This window comes from Saccopteryx bilineata, chromosome 3, assembly GCF_036850765.1.
Source record: "Saccopteryx bilineata isolate mSacBil1 chromosome 3, mSacBil1_pri_phased_curated, whole genome shotgun sequence".
NCBI classification, from domain to species: Eukaryota; Metazoa; Chordata; class Mammalia; order Chiroptera; family Emballonuridae; genus Saccopteryx; species Saccopteryx bilineata.
In genome coordinates, this window is record NC_089492.1 from 83,995,274 (window position 1) to 84,003,629 (window position 8,356).

The following is an 8,356-nucleotide window of genomic DNA, read 5'->3' on the forward strand; positions in this document are numbered from 1 at the left end:
TAATGGTGATTTATAAACTAGGGAAGGAACTTTATGAAATTTATAAAGCAGAGCTATAGCAAGTTAAAGCATATAATAATAATTACTTGCCAAATACTTTATGTTGGATTTTCGCTGTTTGGCAGAATAAATCTTTATAAAACAACTTACTATAGTTAAATCTATCTTTTTATTTATACTTTGGTTGCTCTGCTACAGTCCACCATGAAAGCTGGAACGCCCACTAGTGGGCAGTAGGGACCAGGTTGACTGCCACTGGTCTATATGGACAAGCCATTGTCCCCGTCTCATTTCTCCACAGGTCTGACTCCATTTGCTTCTACTTCTCACAGTCAGGTCCCAGGTAGCACCTTTTAGTGAAGGGAACACTGCTGTTGAGGATTAATACTTAATATGTTGTCAATGCTGTATGACAGAATTATTCAGAACTTAGAACGATGTTTTAAGGCAGTAAGTGTATCATTGCCTACAACTTCTGAGTCAGGAACCTGGAAGTAGTTCGCTGGCTCTGCTGGGAGAGACTCCTGTCGCTGGGGCTGCATCCGCCGCAGGCTCGGCTGGGGCCGGAGTTGCTGCTGGCCACATCTGGCGAGGTCGTGGCTGCTGGTGCCCTGACATGGCAGCTGGACTCCCTGTGAGCCCAGAGAGCAAGAAGGAAATCAGTGCTTTTCTGACCTCGTGACACATACTGTCACTTCTGACACATCTTACCCAGGAGAAGTGAGTCACCAAGTCCAACCCACACTCAAGGGGAGAACTACGTCCCATCATTTGAGAAGACTGTCAAAGAATTTGTAGATATATATTTAAACCTCCATACTTAAATTTAAAAAATCTTGTCATTTCACTGGATTTGGGCAATTGGGAATAGATTGAGCCTTCTGCCACTGCACACATGTGGTCCTGAAAATTCAGAGCTCATCAAAATTTTTAAGACAGTGGACACACATTCCAAGACCAGTGTGGAAGTTTGAAAGATATTTTTTATTCCAGTTCTTATTTATACTTAAAACCCTCCATGCAAAATGTCATTGATTTGGGTTTTTAAAAATGATTATAACTAATTAGATATGCCATCTTTCCCCATGTATAACACACCCTTTTCTGAAAAAGTTGAGGTCTAAAAACTGGGTACATCTTATACAGGGGTTGTAGTTTTTTTTACTTGTATTTCCTGCTCTTTCATGTGGATGAGTTGTATGACTTTTATGATGAATAAAACTTGAATTCGCCTGAACAGGTGGTGGCTCACTGGATAGAGCATCGGACTGGGACATGGAGGACCCAGGTTTGAGACCCTGAGGTCTCCAACTTGAATGTGAGCTCATCTGGCTTGAGCAAGGCTCACCAACTTGAGCCCAAGGTCACTGGCTTGAGCAAGAGGTCACTCGGTCTGCTGTAGCCCCCCGGTCAAGGCATATATGAGAAATCAATCAATGAACAACTAAGAAGCCACAACAAAGAATTGATGCGTCTTATCTCTCTTCCTTCCTGGCTATCTGTCCATCTCTCTGACTCTCTCTGGCTGTCACAAACACACACACACACACACACACACACAAAAACAAGTTCAATAACCTGATGTAACACATTTTTTTTCAAATTCTGGGCCCCAAAATTAAGGTGTGTCTTATGCATTAAAGCATCTTATATATGGGAGAATACAGTAATTGCATCTCAAAATTACTTAATAAAAATGTACCGTTTACTTGTTAAAATTCAAATGCTTAGTTTTAACAGGGAGTTTAACCTAGAAATCTCACACTGAACAAAGACTAACACATAAACTATAAACTAATTATATACAGATATTGCTATGCAGGAGTTCCAAGCCACGGATGCCAACCCATACCTGGATCTTCTGAAGAGACCACCAGGAAGAATTACAAGCAGATTTAGCTTTCTAGCAGCCAGTCCAAGGTACTCCATTGTGTAAATGCATGTCCGCAGTGTTCATAAGATGAAAGATAAAAGCGATGATCAAGGGAAAACATCATTACTTCATTCTGTGAATGAGAGAAATTTCTCCCACTTAGGAAAACAACCGTGTAGGGGCTGTGAGGGTGTCAAGTGTCAATAGCCTTGAAGCCAGCAGCTTCGGCAGTGACAAATAGTGCTACTGGCTCAAACATCAACAATCTGACACCAGGCACTGGCAGCCTGGGAACAGAGAATCAGTGACAGGCGGCAGCTGGCAGTGTGGCCTTCTGCAGGTCTCAGGAGAGAGAGAGCAAGAACTGAAACTTCAAGGCAGCCAAGAGAACACAGTCACTCAACACTTGTAAGATAACACGTAGAGAGCCCAAGAACGCTTTAGGAGGGAGCAGAGGAGATCCTTGAATAGGTGGGGGAAGAGAGAGAAATATTGCTATACAACTATTATTTGGGAACTTAGACCACATGTGTGGTTGTGTTTCTTATTTTTAGAGACAGAAAGGGAGAGAGATGAGAAGTATCAAGTCATAGTTGTGTCACTTTAGTTGTTCACTGCTTCTCATACATGCCTTGACCAGGGACCTCCAGCTAAGCCAGTGACACCTTGCTCAAGCCAGCAACCTTAGGCTTCAAGCCAGCGACCTTTGGGTTCAAGCCAATGAATGACCAAGGGATCATGTCGATCGCATGCTCAAGCCGGAGACACTGTGCTCAAGCCAGCTACCTTGGGGTTTCAAACCTGGGACCTCAGCATCCCAGGTCAACACTGTATCCACTGTGCCACCATGGGTCAGTGGATATGTTTTTCTTCTCATTTTTTGCTTTTTGTCAAATCAGTGCATACACCTCTTTTAAAAAGTTAAATAGAACTGTTAGCTTACAGTGAAAAACAGCAGCATTCTAACTCTTTGATTCTCATTCACAACTCCCACACTTGTTTTTTTTTAAGATTGTATTTAGTGATTTTATGGGGACGGGGGAGCAAGAAAAATTAACTCATAGTTGCTTCACTGTAGTTGTACATTGGTTGCTTATCATATGTACTTTGACCCGGCAAGCCCAGCGTTTCAAAGCAGCATTTCAGGTCAACGATCTATCCACTGCACCAACAGAGGCTAGGCCCAACACTTCTGAATGAACTTATTTAAACTTTTTTGGTTGTTTCTTCTGACTTTATGTATCTAAATTATGTGCTTCTTGATTTTTTACTTTAGCTGTTACCTATTGCTATGCTACTACTATGGTAAATGAAGATTTAGTGCTCTTAAATCATCTCCCTCAAATATGGTCACTCACATATATTCCTTTATCCCCATTTTCTCAAATTAGTTACATTCACATTTTTGCCTAAACATTATGTATATCATTTTAACTAGTTATTCACAGCTATGATAGTCTGTACTAAAACATTTCTTTCATGAATAACTTTGTTTTTTTCCAGTATTAAAAATCACCTTAGGCCTGACAGGTGGTGGCGCAGTGGAAATTCAAGTGTCGACTAGGATGCTGAGGTTGCCTGTTCAAAACCCTGGGCTTGCCTGGTCAAGGTACATACGGGAGTTGATGCTTCCTGCTCCTCCCCACTTCTCTCTCTCTCTCCTTTCTTAAATAAAAATAAATAAAATCTTAAAAAATAAATAAATAATCACCTTGGTTTTTTGTTCCTTGTTTGCTTAATTATCCATGTTAAAACCATTCATTCAGGCCCTGGCCGGTTGGCTCAATGGTAGAGTGTCGGCCTGGCGTGCAGAGGTCCCGGGTTCGATTCCCGGCCAGGGCACACAGGGGAAGCGCCCATCTGCTTCTCCACTCCTCCCCCTCTCCTTCCTTTCTGTCTCTCTCTTCCCCTCCCGCAGCCGAGGCTCCATTGGAGCAAAGATGGCCCGGGCGCTGGGGATGGCTCCTTGGCCTCTGCCCCAGGCGCTAGAGTGGCTCTGATTGTGACAGAGCGACGCCCCTGAGGGGCAGAGCATCACCCCCTGGTGGGCAGAGCGTCGCCCCCTGGTGGGCGTGCTGGGTGGATCCCAGTCGGGCGCATGCGGGAATCTGTCTGACTGTCTCTCCCCGTTTCTAGCTTCAGGAAAACAAACAAACAAAAAAAAAACCCCCATTAATTCAAAGCCTCGACCTGGGAATGCTGAGGTCGCCGGTTCAAAACCCTGGGCTTGCCTGGTCAAGGCATATGTGGGAGTTGATGCTTCCAGCTCCTCCCCCCTTCTCTGTTTCTCTCTCTCCTCTCTAAAAATGAATAAATTAAAAAAAAAACCATTAATTCAATTCCAAACTATCCAATATAACTAAAAATTATTTCAGTATGCTTTCAAATACTTGGATACTCTTTAAGTCTGGTCCCCCCCTCCCAGAACTATCCCTTGGAGCCCTCCGCCTTCATTCTCTTCTCTGCACCTGTTGCTCACTAGGCCGGCTGCCTCGCTGTCGTCCTGCAGCTTCCCATCACTAAAATCCTGGGAATTCTTTTTCCCTCGCTTCCCTGTTGGGTCTTCTGTTTGTTGGATCCAGTGTCTTTTTCTTTCTTGGCTTCTCCCTTTTTTATATCATTCAATATGCCTGAGTGAAAGTGTCATTATTTTACCCTAATACTGTGATAATTTGCCTAGGTGTAGAATTTTAGATTGAAAATCCTTCTTTTCCTCAGAATTTTGTTTTTCCCCCGCAGACTACTCCCGTGCTTTTTCTTTTGTGTCTTCTGAGTCCTTAATTGCTTCTCCTTCTTTTGAATTCTTGTGATGGCTTGTTTGCATATTTAGTGTTGGTTGTCTTTGTTTCTCTTGTTTAAATCTTTTTTAAATATCCAGTGAGCTTTTGTTGTCCATTCATTTTTTTTTTTTTTTCTTTTCCATTTTTCTGAAGCTGGAAACAGGGAGAGACAGTCAGACAGACTCCCGCATGCGCCCGACCGGGATCCACCCGGCACGCCCACCAGGGGCGATGCTCTGCCCACCAGGGGGGCGTTGCTCTGCCCATCCTGGGCGTCGCCATCTTGTGACCAGAGCCACTCTAGCGCCTGAGGCAGAGGCCACAGAGCCATCCCCAGCGCCCGGGCCATCTTTGCTCCAATGGAGCCTTGGCTGCGGGAGGGGAAGAGAGAGACAGAGAGGAAAGCACGGCGGAGGGGTGGAGAAGCAAATGGACGCTTCTCCTGTGTGCCCTGGCCGGGAATCGAACCCGGGTCCTCCGCACGCTAGGCCGACGCTCTACCGCTGAGCCAACCGGCCAGGGCCATTCATATTTTTAAACGAGGCACTGAACCATTCATTGGAAGTTATTACGAGTGCTAGATTTTCAACTGGTGAACTTCACTGTGGAATGACTGAGCACACACACATTTTCTTTCAGGCTGTTTCCTTTCCCCAAAGAAGAAAGCTTGAGTCTCTGATTTGTGGGATCCAGGGGACAGAGCTCTCAGCATGCGGGCTTTCAGCTTGCTTGGCACTGAAAACTTCAAGAGAGGGTACAGGGCCATCCTTTACTATATGGACTTGGTCTTAACCTCAGAGTACGGTGCTGCTGCGCTTCCCGCCACTGTGCTTGTCCCTCACTCCGCTACTCACCCCTGGATCTGCCCTGCGCTCAGGCGACAGGGATCAAAAGAAACCAGGTGTTTACCCAGAGGAGGTGAGAAGTCACGTCCACACAAACACCTGCACACGGATGTTTACAGCTTTATCCTTAATCACCTCAACTTGGAAGAAACCAAGATGTCCTTCAGGAGGTGATGGATAAACTGTGGGCCACCCAGACAAAACAATACAACTTAGTGCTGGAAAAAACAAAAAAAACAAAAACAAAAACAAAAAAACCCCCACAACTCTCAACCAATGAAAAGACTAAGTGAAAAGTGTCAACCTGAAAGATTTCACAGGTGACACCCTGGAAAAGACAAAACTACGGAGACTAGCGGGAGCCTCTAAATCCACCTGCTGTCTCTCAGGACCACGGGGCCGCCCTTCGGGAAAGGGACAGGCTGCGGCTAACCCTTCGGCTGCCGCCACGGAGCCGGCCCAAGGAAACCCCAACCACCCCCGCACCTTACACACCGCTTTACATACGTGACAAACCCAGGCTCACCCACCCTCCCGAGCCCCGGCTGCGTCGCCTGCGGGGAGTTCACCCTCCAGCTGCCACCGCAGCCACCACCACGCGGGGCACGGCAGGTGCTGGTCCCCGGGAGTGAGGGCCGCGGGCCCGGGAGAACACTCAAGGCGAGGACATTAGGGAAGGTGGCCGCGCCCAGAACTGCGGCCTCACGAGCATCAGCTCCCCCTCCCCGAGGAGCGAGAGGACCCGTCCAGCGGGGCGGGACAGGAGCGCCTGCACGATGGCTGCCGCGCCGCAGGGCAGAGGAGCAGGCAGCAGCGGCGACTTCCACACCAGCGGCACTCGGCCGCGACCCAGCACGGCTCCTCCGCCCCGCGCGACATGGAAGGAGCGGCGGGAGCCAATTGTCCAGTGGGACTTACAACTCTACTCCCCGCACGCTCTTCCCAGCGCCGGCGTCAGTGCACACGGCAAGGGCGGCGAGGCCCGGCAAGCCTGGCGCGTCCGCCGCCTGCAGCGCCACCTGGTGGGACCTCTGCTCCGCACCCCGTGCCAGCCAGGGGGCCGCCCTTGGGTTCCTTTCCACCACGCCCTTCTTCACTCATTTACTCTTGGTTGATTCTTACTTCCATTGTTTATGGACAGTCTACTCCGTGCAGAAAGACTTACAGACTGAGGGGGTTCGGCATAAAAATTCTTATTGCATTTGTGGTAATAGCAAAAGATGGAAGCCACAAGTGTTTATTGTTAGGGAACTGATTAAATCAACTATAGTATGTCCCCAATAGGGAATACCAGGCAGCTGTTAAAAAGATGTGGAGGCCCTGGCCGGTTGGCTCAGTGGTAGAGCGTCGGCCTGGCGTGCAGGGGACCCGGGTTCGACTCCCGGCCAGGGCACATAGGAGAAGCGCCCATTTGCTTCTCCACACCTCCCCCTTCCTCTCTCTCTCTTCCCCTCCCGCAGCCGAGGCTCCATTGGAGCAAAGATGGCCCAGGCGCTGGGGATGGCTCCTTGGCCTCTGCACCAGGCGCTAGAGTGCTCTGGTCGTGGCAGAGCGACGCCCCGGAGGGGCAGAGCATCACCCCCTGGTGGGCGTGCTGGGTGGATCCCGGTTGGGCGCATGCGGGAGTCTGTCTGACTGTCTCTCCCCATTTCCAGCTTCAGAAAAATACAAAAAAAAAAAAAAAAAAAAGATATGGAAGGCCTGCCTGACCTGTGCTGGTGCGGTGGATAAAGCGTTGACCTGGATCGCTGAAGTCGCGAGTTGGAAACCCTGGCTTCCCTGGTCAAGGCACATAGGGGAGTTGATGCTTCCTGCTTCTGTCCCCCTTCTCTCTCTCTCTCTCTCTCTCTAAAATGAAAAGATAAAGATAAGGAAGTTCATTGTAAATTGATATAGAATAATGTCAAGAAAATACTTTCAAGGAAGAAATGCATGGTGTAGCCTATGTACATGATGATATTTTTATATAAGCGGGGAAATAAGACTGTGTGTGTGTGCGCGCGCGCAAGTCTGTATTATATTTGCATAAAAAATACTGAAATACTAATAAAAATGGTTTCTTACAGGAGTGGGGAAAACTGGACAGCTGGAGGCAGGAATGGGAATGAGACTTCTCTAAATAACTTTATATCACTTTTAATTTCAACCATGTAAATGATAAACCGTTCAAAAGTTTGACTAAATCAAAAAGTCAATTAAAATATCTGCACAGCTTTCAAGTTTTTAAAAAACTCTCCCCTCCACTGAGGATAGCTCAGTTGGTCCGAGCATCAGCCCCAGACAGGGGTTGCCAGGTGGATCCCGGTTATGGCGCATGCCGGGGTCTATCCCCCCTCCTCTCACTTAAAAATAACACTGAGGAGGCCCCCCTGGCCAGTTGGCTCACTGGTAGAGCGTCAGCCTAGCGTGTGGGAGTCCCGGGATCGATTCCCAGCCAGGGCACACAGGAGAGGCGCCCATCTGCTTCTCCACCCTTCCCCCTCTCCTTCCTTTCTGTCTCTCTCTTCCCCTCCTGCAGCCAAGGCTCCATTGGAGCAAATTTGGCCTGGGCACTGGGGATGGCTCCATGGCCTCTGCCTCAGGTGCTAGAATGGCTCTGGTTGCAGCAGAGTGGCCCCCCAGATGGGCAGAGCATTGCCCCCTGGTGGGCATGCCAGGTGGATCCTGGTCGGGCACATGCGGGAATCTGACTGCCTCCTCGTTTCCAACTTCAGAAAAATACAAAAAAAAATTAAAAATAAATAACACTGGGGAACAAATTTTTTTTTTCATTTTCTGTTGCATGAGGTTTTAGAACTGTTTCTATATATTTCTGCATGTCTAATTCCAAATCTGATATCCGTTTTTTGGTGCATGCT

General features: G+C 47.8%; 1 long non-coding RNA gene across 1 annotated transcript; it reads right to left on the minus strand.

Moving 5' to 3' along the window:
• Positions 1–287: 287 nt before the first annotated feature.
• LOC136328577 (uncharacterized) lies at positions 288–6,410 on the minus strand. Its single transcript, XR_010730069.1, has 3 exons — positions 5,281–6,410; positions 1,853–2,006; positions 288–632 (listed from the first exon to the last, which is right to left on the minus strand). It is a non-coding gene; the product is annotated as an uncharacterized lncRNA (long non-coding RNA).
• Positions 6,411–8,356: the final 1,946 nt, after the last annotated feature.